Source organism: Neomonachus schauinslandi, chromosome 3, assembly GCF_002201575.2.
Source record: "Neomonachus schauinslandi chromosome 3, ASM220157v2, whole genome shotgun sequence".
NCBI classification, from domain to species: domain Eukaryota; kingdom Metazoa; phylum Chordata; class Mammalia; order Carnivora; family Phocidae; genus Neomonachus; species Neomonachus schauinslandi.
The window spans coordinates 177046477-177060901 of NC_058405.1; positions in this window are offsets into that span (position 1 = coordinate 177046477).

Below are 14425 nucleotides of genomic sequence, written 5' to 3' on the forward strand. Positions count from 1 at the left end.
GATATATTTTAGAAATCAAACGTTCTTAACTTATATAGGAAAGAGTATTTAATGGTGCCAATACTACAAGTAATATCTTCTTTGTGTGTATAACTTCAATGACTTTCCTGTCACTGGCTGAAAAACATATTCTAAATACATATTGTCTTTTTCTTGTGAGTGGGAAAACTAAGGTCTAGATTGGCCCCTACTTTTGTTCAAGCCAGGGCCCATGAGAGACAAAAATCAAAGTTAAAATTCAGTGATTTGATTTCTATCCCCTGGATTTATCTTCCCACAATTTTCCTTCTGGCTGAAGATAGACAAAATAGATGATAAATGAAGAAATAGTCACACAATACTTCTGTGACTTTTTAATAAAAGTAATTAGTAAAATTGCCTTGAGTTATTAGTTTTTGAAAGTATTTGTTTTTCTTTTTCTTATGAGCAAAGTGAACATTCTCTTGCCCTTTTGTAATAAATGCAAATAAAAAAATTGAATCCCATCTTAACTTTTTTTGTTAACTTACATTATCAAAATGACTTTCAGTGATTGAAAGATCATCAACAGTTCACATTATAGTCACTGTGCAGTTCATTACTTATATGATTGCTATAAATTGAGACATTACACTAATAGTGTGCTTGACATACAAACCACATTTCTCTAAGTTATATAAAATAGAATATTTCCCATCATGATATTTTGCTATCTTAGTAATCTCAGGGATGAGCCAAGTAATGAGCCAAGTGATGAGCTGTGTCTCAAACAACTAAACCCAGACCCTGGTGCTCACTCTAAATGTGAACAAGTTGGTCATTTCAGACATCCCACAATATTTCAATCACAGAGGTGCCCAATGGCAAGCATTCCACAATAGTTATAGGAAAGCCTTGGAATATTTATCCCAAATTGTCTATACATGGCCAAGCCAACTGACCAAAATTAAGAGTTGGCATTTTTATTGCCTTCACAAGGGTCAATAAAAATCATTCCATGTTTAATAGTTCCAACCCCTTTGAAACTTTACTGACCGTTGTTCCTCCTAAAGCAAGATGAGATATGGACTCTGGCTAGTCAAGTCCAAAAATACATACCCAATTCATGTTTTAAGTCTTCCCCTTTGCTTCCTTCATTGGACCTGATACTGACAAATGCTTCTCCACTATGGATACTGCTACGTGCTTCTAGTCAAGTATATGTTCCCATGTCCCTTGCCTTAAGGGAACATGTTTTTTTGGAGAAAGTCCAGGTTTTGCTCATTTTAGCACACCTCATGGTATGAGGTCATGACTACATGCAATTGATTTGACTATTTTCACTCCATGGAGCCTCTAACAAGTTAGCATAAATAGTCAGCAACTGAGCAATCATTACCAATAGTAATAATTTAACAAATAATTTAAATTAATTATGCACATGTGGATGTAGCTAATGACGTCATTTACAATAGTGATTCTTGGGCTCCACCACATATTTCCTTAAACAGTATATCAAATACTCCAGGATTTCATGAAGATGGTCTTGCTTAAAAGAATTTATTATAAACAATGTAGAAAGAAAAAAATCTTAGCACTTAAGGAAAAGTCTTGTTAACATTTAGGTGTATGTATATCTATGAATCTAAACAATTATGTATAGTTTTACAAAATGAGCCTACATGATACATAATCAAATATATTTCTACAACTTTATCGTGTCATGAATGCATGGCACCCATGTATATACCATAACTTACTTACACATTCCCTTATTTTTGAACATTTAGATTATTTCCAAGTTTTCTGTTGGTTTGTATGTTGCTTTCATAAGCAACGCTGCAAAAATATTCTGACAGCTTATCTGATAATGCATTCACAATTACTTAATTTGCATTATTTTTAAATGAGATACAGCACACATAATCAAATAATTTATTTGACCTAAAGTGAAATTATAGGTGTTATCATATTATAACCACGATGTCCTCAGAGATCAATAATTTTAGCTAATAATGATAACAGTAATAGTAGCTATTATTATTACTACTATTTTCATGTATTGAGAACTTACATGCCAATACTATGTTAAGCACTTTCTAAACAAAATCTAATTTAATACTGATGCTGCTTTCATGAAGCAGGTATTATTATCCTATCAATGATTTATGATTAAAACTTAGCAAAATAGTCTGAATTCATCACAGTATTCAAGCAAACTGTTTTAGTATCAAAATATTGTTTTTATCTATTTAGCTATTGCATTTTATATATCATACACAACCATTAAAACAGACTTTTAAATATGGAGAATTCCAGACATAGACTGGTCTCAATCCAGATCCTTTGCCACATAACGTTGTTGTACTCTCCTTCCCTTTCCCATGTGACTTGATGAGGCCAACAGAACGAAGCTAGCTTCAAGCCTAGGTCTCAAAAGGGCTTTGTGTGTTTTATTTGCCCTCTTGCACCTCTGTCAGAGCGGTAAAATCATGCCTGTCTATCCTGCTGAAGAATGGGAGATTTGTGAAACAAAGCTGAGTCACTTCAATGCTCCAACCATAGCCATCTTACATCAGCTAACATCTAGCAAACACCAGATATACGAATGATCCGGGCCAAAAGAAACCATACCACTTAGACAAATCACAGTTGATTCCAGAAACATAAGCAATACATATTTATTGCTATATGCTACTGAAGTTTGTGGTTGTTTGTTATGAAGCATTATTATAATAGCTAACTTACATATATATATATATTTTTTTAAGATTTTATTTATTTATTCGACAGAGAGAGACACAGCGAGAGCAGAAACACAAGCAGCGGGAGGGGGAGAGGGAGAAGCAGGCTTCCCACCGAGCAGAGAGCCCGAAGCGGGGCTCGATCCCATGGGATCATGACCTGAGCCGAAGGCAGACGCTTAACGACTGAGCCACCCAGGCACCCCAACTAACTTATATATTTAATAGAGATAATAATAGAACACATCCCCACATGTTATTAGTTTCAACATCAATAAACATGTGGCCCACCTTGTTTGACATATACTCCTCATGTCCATCCGGACTCTTCTGAATCAAATCCCAAACACATACTTTCATTCATAATACTTTGGTCTGTATCTGAAAAAGATACCCTTTTAAAAAATATATAACCACAATACCATTATCACATCAAAAATAACAACAAGTTGCTAATATAATCAAATAGGCAGAGAGAATTATTTCTTTTTTGGCTCATCTCTCAAAAGTTATTTTTACATTTGAAGTGCTTGAATCAGGCTTCACATCTATGATTTGCTTGCTATGTTTGTTTTAAATCTATAAGTCCCTCCAACTTTTTTCTTTGCCATTTATTTGTTAAGAAGCTAGGTCATTTTGCCCTTTAAAATTCCCACACTCTGGATTTTGCTGGTCACATCCCCATGGTGTTATTTATCATGTTCCTCTCTCCTTTTACTTCTCATAAACTGGCACTTTGATCTAAGGATTCAGCTAGGCACAAGTTTCATTTTTAGGCAGTAATACTTCTGAGCTGTTTATAAATTCATTTTGCACCATAGGGAAGCTCACCATGTCTGGTTCTCTCTTTTCGTAGGTGTTGCCAGCTTATCCATCCATTAAAGACTCCCCATTGTTGTTTCATCTAACAATTTTAGCAGCTTTTAATGGTCTTTACCTAACCCATTATTTCATTCAGGGCTGCCAAGTGGTGGTATTTTAATCGTATTATTCCTTATGTATTTATTACCTAAAATTTATAAAGAAGAACTCTCTTTCCATGATGATTTGAATACCCTGGGGTACAGATTGCATAGAGTTCATTCTTCCCCTTTACTGACCAATTTTCAGAAAAGTAGAGTGGTTCCTGAAAATACTCTGAATATGACTAATGAGCTTTAATGCTTCTGAGAATCATAATGAACTCAATGATGTTAGGCTATTTTGTGTATTTCAACCCATCACAGTAATTACACAGGCATTTTTTATAGGGAGAAAAATTTTATAAACATTATGCTTTATTTTCTTTGTATCAAGAGGTGTCTTGACTTAAACGAAGCCTATCTTTAATATCATGAGCACGTCTACTATTTTTAGCTATAAAAGTATATTTATTCTATTTATTAAAAAGAAATCTACTGCCGTCAGTCAGTCTTCTAGAGATTCATTGTGAGTAGCATTGTCTTCTCTTGGGGATAGATCATTTTTAAAAATGATCTATTCAGAGAATTTGTCAATTGACTTAATATTTATCAAGTGCTGTACGATTCAGAAATCATATCCATGGCATATCACACAAGAAAAGACTTTTTTCCTCTATTTAGGAATTTATTTGGACATTATTATTTTGAAGAAAGTTCTGGGAGAGAATTAGAAATGATTATGTGTGTGTGTGTGGATGTGTGTAAGAGAGTGTGTGTGATTCCACTGAGTGGAACTGCTTGATTTGCAGAAGAGCTTTAGACACTTATGAGATGTTATGAGCCCAAGGCCAGATAACTGTGAACTTTCCTGAATGTGAAATTTACCTTATTACTATTGAGAGATTGCTGACAAAATAGAGGGTTTTGAAGGAAACAGATTTTGAAGCTTTGATAGTAGTCAGTAATAAGCTACTTTCTGTATCATCCTTTCATCAGGAAAAATATATGATAAATAGAAACTAGCTCTTTAAAAATGCGACTTACTATCCTCTTCTATCCCCCTTCAACCACCTTAATTCTTTCTGTCCTACACCAGAATGCCGTCCTCATGCCTCTAGCTTCATTTTCATTTTCAGTCTTTCACATTTCTTATTTCACAGGAACATTTAGCTAACAGGATCAACTTATACCAAATCATTCACCAGTGTGCATTCAGAAGTAAACAATGGTGATCTGAAGATCATTTTGTTTCCCATCTAACAAAGGATAGTTTATTTCAGGCTATACTACACACATAGTAAGACTGAAATGATTAAATTTTCTTTATAGTATGATGGAAGCACATTTACATAAGCAATACATATTTACTGTAGAAAGGTTGAAAAATACTAAAGAGTACACAGAATAAAGTAAGAATCACATATAATCATACTGCTCTGAGATTACTACTCTTATCATGTTGGGTTTTCTTTTCTGTTGTCTTATCAGTTTTTGATGATCTACTTTAATTAATTATCAAAATTAGGAAACAGATTTTGAAGCTTTGATAGTAGTCAGTAATAGTTCCTCTGTTAAAAATAATTGCATGGCTGTCTTACGATAAACCCTGATGTGGAGGGAAGACCTGAGAATATAGGTGGAGATTATAGGAAGTGAAGTTTTGGTTCAACTTAAGCGAACTCAATTTTTCCAACATTTTAAGGTCACAAATAACAGTGGTATGCTCTGCCAACTTGTACTGATTCATGAAAGAGCCTTGTTACATTTTAAGAAATCTAGCAGGCTGGCATCAGATTATTAGCTTGAAATTGACCATGGTGGGAGTATTTACACTATGGAAATTGGCAAATGCTACAAACCAGGGCTCCTCACTCCACCTCCAGTCTAACACCACCTACAGGGCATAGGAAGGTAATTGTACATGACTGAATCAGACCAGGTAGTATCTAAGAAGAGGGAGCAGTCCAGATTGTAGTTATCTGGAGAGATTCATGCAAGGGAATCTCTTCATTTCTAGCCATGTTTCCATGTGGGAAAGGGCAGCCAGTGTTTTTCAATCTCACAGTTTCATGAAGAAACCCAGAAATACGGATTTTTTTAATGTGAAATTTTCTGAATTTGAAAACACTGTTGGGGGTGGGGGGTGATTTCTAAACTAAACACAAGATGTCAACCACCAGTTTTCAAATCTTGCTAAAATATTGTGAGTGCCTTTTATCTAGCTGTGTACTGAGGGGGTGAGTGTTTTCTCATCAGGTATGGCATAGCAAGGATTCTTGCTTTGAACAGGGGATTGACTGAATGATCTGTAAGGTCCTTCCCAATTCAAAACTCCCATGACTTGATGCTTTTGCACCTCCCTTCCTTGAAATACCTTTTATTATTTGCAGGCACTAATCATTATATCCATGTGATACTTCACTGTGGTTGTGTTGAATTCTGCTTCATCTCTTGCATCAAGGGACACTACAGAGGGCCATATTCTCAGAGGTTTGGAGGCTTCTGATTTTATAGAATCTTAGAATGTCAGGGCTGGTAGAGGCTTGATGACAAGTCAACGAGCCTAAGGGTTATTAACCCAGAATCCATGACTGAGAGTGGGGGGTAATTGTGAATCCCTTGAAATTTTCTGAGAAAAAGGTCCATAGATTTCATGCATTATTCAAATATTCCAAAATGGGTAAGAACCACCCATATATTAGGCTTTTCCAGTAATTCAACAAATATTTTTTGAGTACTGGCTATATGTCAGATTCTATGGGTAAAAATTAGCAAGCAAACAAAATGGGGACCATTATCTCTCTTTTAAGTCCAGAAGAGAAGGAAGAGAAGCCACACAATTAAATAAGCAATTCTAATAAAGCATGGTTATCTTGTGGCAAAAGAAGCCTATAAACTGAGTACCTACCCTAGCCTGGGAGGCATGGAGTATGGTTGTCATCAGAATGGAGTATTGGAAGAACTGACATTTAAGTTAATATCTGGAGGGTGAGTAGTAATTGGACAGTTGAAGAGGTGATTATCCTCCCAAATAGTTAAGAACCACAGAATATATGTAGCACTTTCACTTCACATAGGAAGAAACTGAAAACTTAACACCCAGCAAATTTTCCCAAGTCACTGGAATAAAGCAGAGCAAGAAAAGTTTGGTATACACATACAAATGAGTAAACAAATAATGAAAGCAAAGACCTTTTTGTTGTGGAACACTGACAATGCTCATTTTCCTTTCACCTGGGCTTATCTACCCATGTTAGTGGTTGGGAATGAAAAGCCCTAACATCATGAGGGGAATCAATTAATCAACCCAATGAGGCCAGTTTTACTGTAGATGGTGGCTTTGGCTGACCTGGTCTCCTTCTTCGCCTGTTGGGATTGTTCTTGCCCCTATATGTGAGCTTGCTCTTAACCCACCCTAAGTTTGGGCAAGGAGTCTGGAACTCAGTGGCTCCCAACTTCAAGGTCCCCAATATCCTGTCTTTTCCCTGTAGAATTGGACACGGATAAACATTATTTGTATAACCCCCAATTTTAGAGGACCTCTGGGGTGAGAACTCTGCCCTTGCTTCATGACATTTCCAGACCAGGTCCCTTCAGCCTTGCTTTATAAAAATGCAGGCATTGAAATATTCACTCTCTATCCCTTTTCTTCCTCCTCGTGACACATACCATATGATTATATTAGCACCAAACCTCTGGGGGTACTTCCTCTTCAGGAAATGAGTATTAATAATAATAACTATAATTGTATGTTAAATAAAACTTTTTTGTTATTTTTTTAGATTATTGGGTATCAAGTATCCATAGATTCTAAAGAAAGTTTCTAGACATTTACCTGCAAGGCTTGCTAAAAGTTGGCCAAAACCTTAATTGGATGTTCAAGAACTTATCCCAACTGGGAAAATTTGGAAGTGAAAGGGGGGCTATTAATAACTACACTGGTCAAGAGGTGTAAACCAGCATTCCCAGTCACTTCATCCTGAGCCCAACATCCACCTCTGGCCAAAATGGGAGAGAAAGAGAGGAGTGTTATTAACATCCTCAAGCGAAACGAGACGGAATCAAGAGTAATTAGTAATTCCTTGTCACCTGGTGACTGCTGAGATGGAAGAACTCACAGGCTATAGTTGAATGGTAGCCCCTAAAAAGATGCATTTATCCACCCCCTCAAAACTGGCGGATGTGACCTTTTTGGGAAAAAAGCATTTTTGCAAATATAATTAAGGTTCTTGAGATGAGATCATCCTGGATAACCCAGATGGGCCTGAAATCCAATGACAAGTGTTCTTATAAGAGACAGAGGAATAAAAGACCCTGACAAAGGAGAATTAATGTAAAGATGGAGGCAACCCTGGTACAACATGGGAGGGGACTACAGAGAGAGAATACTAGAAGGCAGAGATCGTCGGGCACATCTGGCTGGTTATCAGGAGTGGAATTGTAAAAAGCCAGCAAAAGAATCCTCTGTAGCCATCCCATCCGGGACCAGTGTAATTAATAGCCAAGAGAGAATTACAGATGGCACCTGCTAAATAAAAGAGTTTTTTCTCCTTTATTTTTTTTTGCTCTGCTATTCCCTTCCCTGAAGGAGTCAGAGGTAGCAGAGATAGATGGATCAAAGAAAAAAAAATACTGATAATGCCCCTTGCTTCACTGATGATCAGCAGAAATACAGATGAGGAGTGAGCTGGTGGAAAAAAATAGAACCTTTGAATATGATGAGAAATAAAAATGTTTTGCTTGTTTTGTTCACTTTTATTACACAAAAGTAAAGAAAGATATAAAGAAAGATATAATGTAACAATCTTCAGCAATTGTCAAACTTTTGCTCCCCCTCTCTTATGGATGTGCTCTCTTTCCCTTGCTGTATTCATCTTCTCTCATCCCCTCTTAGCCTTCCTGATCAACATAGCCCACAGATCTTCCTCTCCTCTGAACTTCTGGTAGGTTTCAGTAGAGCCTGGAACCCAAACCCTAGGGCTTCATGGTGGGGTACTTATCCCTGCTCTTAACTGGAGGGTCCCAACTGATGCTATTATTGACCGGCCAGGCTCTAAGAAAGGGTATGGAATTGGGGAAAGAAAGGGATGGGCCAGAAGATGGACATCCACTGGCATATGCAGAAGCAGCCTCCCTGGACTAAGGATGAAGGGTTATGGGCAACTTGTGCTGGGAGCTGTCTGATGCACAGAAGCTGCTCAAAAGTCTGGAAGAGATTTTATGTTCAAGGTGCCAAGATAAATCAGAATAGGCTGTACAGTGAAAAGAAACTAGAAGTAAAAGTCAAGAGTGGGTGTTTGCAATGTGACCTAGGTCAAATCATGTCATCTCTCTGGTCTCCAAAGCCTTTTTTTTTTTCCCCAAAAAAAAATCAGCAGGAGGAATTGACAAGCTAATTCCAAAGTTCACCTAAAACAGTGTCTTTTGATATTTTTATGATCATTGTTTTTATTATTAATATTATTATTAATATTATCACCACTCTAAGGGGATGTTTTAATATTTTTTTTCTAATGACCCCCCATGAAATTTTAATACCACAAATATAGAATATATCTATTTAACTGTTGTATGTGTCTCTATCAAGTGCTTAACCATAGGAAGAGTGAGATCTTCCACCCTCCAACAGCTAATTCCCACCTTCTTGGAAGTGATATCACTTCCATTGAGAATGCACGATCTAGAATTTAAAAAGTAGAAAATAATTTGAAAAAAAAATGCAGAACAAGAATTATGAAAGATCACCTTTCCAAACTAACATCAAAACATGCTAAAAATTACATTAATTAAGAGTGTGTTGGTATGGTAATAGACAATGGAGAACAGCATCTTAGAATAGATTCACATCTATATGGAATATTTAGGAATTTATTATGACCATCTTGGCATTTCAAAGTCAGTGAAGAAAGGAAACTCTTTACAAAATGATTTGGGGAAAAGAGGCATCCACTGGCAAAATAAGCCAGATCCCTGAATCCTCTGAATAAATAAATTGTAGGCATATTAAAGAGGTAACATATAAAGTAATTCCATAAAAGATTAAGAAAAATATAGAAAATGAATTACATTTTAATTTTTCCTACTCTTTCATTGTTTTCTTTTTCCCATTTTAATCATTTAAAGATTTAGGTCATAATCTCTTTCATATCATTCTAGTATTTTTAGTTCTCGGGGCAGGGGCTCATTCTCTTGTGTGTTGCATGTACAGACACACTTTCACTTTCATGGTGGTTTTCTTCTTGTGGTTTGCAATTTTTTAGTGTGAGCTCATCTTTGCAGGATTGTGCCCTGGCATGTGAGAGCAAACCTACAGAGGGTTTTTACATTTGTTTCTTCTAGACTCCTATCTATGTTAATTAATTCTTGTTTGGGGATCCCAAACCACGTAAGTAGTGTAAATTCACATCCCACAAACCTGCGTGGCGTAGGGGTTTCTATTCTTTATAGGAGACTTCTTCTCTACTGAAAGCCCACGGAAGATGGTGCAGGTCTCTCTTTCCCATATCAGAAAGACTTCAAGGATTCTAACTTAATGAAAAGCATTCAGATACAGCTACCTGCCTCTCAGAGAGGTCCTGAGGGTCCAGAGGAACTCATGCATGTCCCCAAACTAAGTAAGCGTCTGGACACCTGCCACACAGGAGGCTCCAAACACCAACTGGTGCGGGCTGCACTTCCAGGCAGGTGAAGTGACATTTGCCCCTTTGGGCCACCACCACCACCACTGTCCACCACCCCAGTCCTAACTACCAGAGACAGGAGCTTCTGCAGGACAGGCCCAGGGGAAGAGACATGGGGCTTTTAAGTTGGACTTACTGAGTTTGCTATTGTTTGAATTACTGAGAGATCAGGCCTAGGTGTCATTAAAAGGCTTGAAAATGAGATTAGATAGGCTTTGGTTGGAGAAATATTAAACACTTTCATGCTTGTATCCCAGCATCCCAAAGTGTTCATGAAGCTGAAAACACACCTATTACAAAGACTGTGGAACTCTTAAGTCAAATACACTGAGGTTCCATTTTCACTGTTAGGTGAAAGAAGCAAGTCATACAATGACATGTATGATACAATCCCATTTATATAAAAACATTAAAAAAAAAACTATGTTTCTATATACCTTCCTATCTATATATCTGTCTATCCATTTAAATGAAGCATGTTATCTCACGCACTAGCTCCATGAGCTTATGTAAGTTGCTTAGTCTCTCTGTGCCTCAGACTCTCCCCTCACCCCCACTGGTAAAGAGGAGTAATAATAGTAAATGCCTTATGGGATCTGTGAAGATTGTATGAGTTGTATAAAGACTGTATGGTTTAGAATAACTTTTGGCATCTCGTAAGTGCTGTAAGTTTTGATCTCATCATTCTCTAATGAATTAAACAAGGTCTAAAAGATATTTACCAAACTTTGTGGAAATCAACTCAGGGCAGAAGAGGATGATTGGGTAGAGAGCTAAAGTTTCAATTTCATTTCCTACCTTACCCCTCCCCCCAAAAAATCCTCACTGAGGACTGTTAGAATATTTAAGTACAACACCTATTCCTGCAATACTTGTATAATTTTAAAACATAGAAATAAAATGTTTGCTCCAAAAGATAACCACATGTCCCTTCAATGAGAACCCTCTATGACTCTTCCAATACCTCCTGGTCTTTTTTTTGCCTCTTATCATACCCCCTCACTAATACCCCTTCCTTCCCCCACTGATACTAGCCCCTTATTCTGTAATCTTATACCATGAGTTATCTTTCCTGTGTCCAAGTTTTGTCTTTCCAAGTAGACTTTCAGCTACATTCATGCCAGCATGGTCTCATACCTCTAATTTTAACCCTACCATGATGAATACAATGTGTCAAATAAGGCCAATGTCCAGGTTAACTTACTCACCACCTTTTAAATCCAGAGATGCAGGTGATATCAGTTCTTTTAAGCTCATTTTAGGTTCTGGGGTGTCTGATCAGTTAAGCGTCTGACTTCAACTCAGGTCACGATCTCCCGGTCCTGGGATCGAGCCCCAAGTAGGGTTTCCCACTCAACAGGGAGTCTGCTTTTCCCTCTCCCTCTGCTCCTCCCCTGTCTATCAAATAAACAAATAAAATCTTTTAAAAAATTAAAAATAAAAAAAACCCCTCATTTTAGGTTTCAATCCTCAGGCTTCCTTGACTACTCTTGCTCCACTGAGTCCCAACAGAATCCCCATAACAAACAATCTAGGTTCTAAGTCTTATACTAGTTGCTGTATGTATCAGACAATGTTTTAATTTAGTTGTTCCCAAACTTTTTGCTCTTCGGCCCCCTTTACATTATCCCTTAAGGACACCAAAGAGCTTCTGTTTATGTGGGTCATATCTATCAATATTTGTAATACTAGAAATTAAAGCTGAGAAAACCTCAAAATATCAATTCATTTAAAAATAATGATTGAGATAAATCATAAGTTTCTGATGAGAATTATGATAAAATGTTAACATAAATACTTTCTAATGAAAAAGAATGTAATTTTCAAAACAAAAAATGTGAGGAGCGATTTTGTTTACATTTCTGTAAATCTCCTTAATGTCTGGCTTTATAGAAGAAATCTGGATTCTTCCATCTTCTGTGTTCAGTCTGCTGAGATAGCACATGTCAGGTGGCCTCTTAAAAACTCCACTGTACACTCGTGAAAGACTAGGAAGGAAAAGGCATTTAATAGCTTAGTATTATTATAAAAGGAGAGTGAAAAAGTTAAATATGTCTTTGCATAATTATGAAAATAGTTTTGATCCTTCAGAACCCTTGAAAGGATTGCAGGGACCTCAGGAGGCCCCAGACCACACTTTGAGAAGATCACACTTTGGGAAGAGCTGTTCTGATTTAATCCCCAAAAAGGCTCTGTAAGGTGAAAATGGTTATTATTCCTCTTTCACAGATGAGGAAATTAAAGCCCAGAGTGGTCAGGGAAATTGCCTCAAGTTACCACAGTTGGTAAGTGGAAAAGTCAGAATTTGAGCCCAAATCTAAACCTCCAACTTCTTTGCTATATGGCTTTTGTAGTAGCCTGCACGTACATCCATTTCCTGTTCTCCTGACTACACAGAGGTCAGTGATTGCCCTTGTCCATCTCATCCACCTGACTATATATCTATGTACCTACCTACCTACTTTTGAGAGACCGGTCATAATCCATCATTCTAACTCTTGTCCTGACAGTGTCTGATAATGTAATTTGAGTAGACAAATGAGTAAAAGCACTGGATTTTTTTACATTCACACAAGTAACATCATGACTAAAAAAATAACTTTTCAGTGGTTACTTTTAACCGTTCACTACACCCCCAAGGATGAGATACCTGATTCCTTGTCTTAAAGCTGGGAACAGTTGTTTAAGAAGGGTGGTCTTCGCAATAGATTCTATAGTAAATGGTGCTGGAAAGGCAGTCACCGAAAGCAGAGCTCCAAGGCCATTTCAGTACTCTGCCTGTGATTTAGAAGTATACCAGTAGATTTAAAGTCTACATTCTTAGCAAAACATCAGTTGCTTTTCCAGTATCAAGTTCGTGTTGGATGATCTCAAATTATACATTGTCATATGCTTGGAAGGTCTGTTCACAGGCTTTTGGTTCAACCACATAAATATCCATGGGTCCTCTGTGCATTCAGTTGTGAACATCAATTACTTAATAGACCTGGAACATGAGAAGTAGGAAAGAAAATCCTTGAGCTCATATATCTGACAATATTTCACTGTGGTCAACCTCATTTGAATGCTAGTGTTAGGGAACAAACACTTGGTTTATAACTTTACTGTGAGTTGATTGTTGAAAGTGATATTTTGTACATCACCACAAATGTGGGTGTCTGATGGGACCCACAGGGTAAAACATGGGACTTTACAGGCTGCAGTTTTAATCAGGAGAACCACAGCTTAGCTAGCCCATTGCTTTTGCTCGGCACTCTAAAGTTTTGAAAAAGAATACATGAGTCTTATAACAGAAAGACTGAATGAGGAGGAGGAGGAAAGGGAACATTTTTGCGCTTATCTAAATCAAAGAAACCTTACTAAATAATTTATTTTTCCTGATTATTCTCAAAGAGTACCTGGATTGCTCTCCATTCAAGCTCTTGTCCTTAACTGCCAGCACCCTGAATATTTTTTTTTTCTCATGCAGATTTTGACCTATAGGTATTCTAGAGTCAGGGGGAGTTTTATTGTTCTTAAGCTTGTCCTTCTGATAAGGAAGAAGCCAGAAGGGACCAGAGTTACAGGTGACAAAGGTGGGTCAGTCAATCACAGAGGATCTAATTTGTCCAGAAGTTCCTGTACCTTCTTCATGACTTAATCTTTCTAGCCCATACACTCTCCTACAATCCCAGGACAGAATGGAAGTGGTCAGTGCAAACAGCCACTCCCTTTCCTGGAAAAAAATACCTCCCTGTCAGTGGGCTTTCATGGCACCCAAAGCCTGATGGACTCAGTTCCATCTGCATCACCTTCATCACCTCCTGCTCTGCAAAATACAAAAAGATGACCACAATCTATTAATGGTTAACAGAAAAATCCTCTAAGTGGAGATGAAATAGTGGTGCCTCCAGAGATGATCATTTAGAATATAATTAATAATAAAAAAAAAAGATGGAGAGTAAATGATTCAAGAATATGGTAAACTGAAACAATTAATTAGGAATAAATGGCTGGAGAAAGAACTGTCTGATGAAAAAGTGCTATTAAGTGCCACATATTAATAAGAAAAAATATTAGGTAAATGATTTCTATTTTATGATGGTAATTCATTCAAATTTAAATAATCCAAGGAGAGATGATAATGAATGTATGCTTTCCA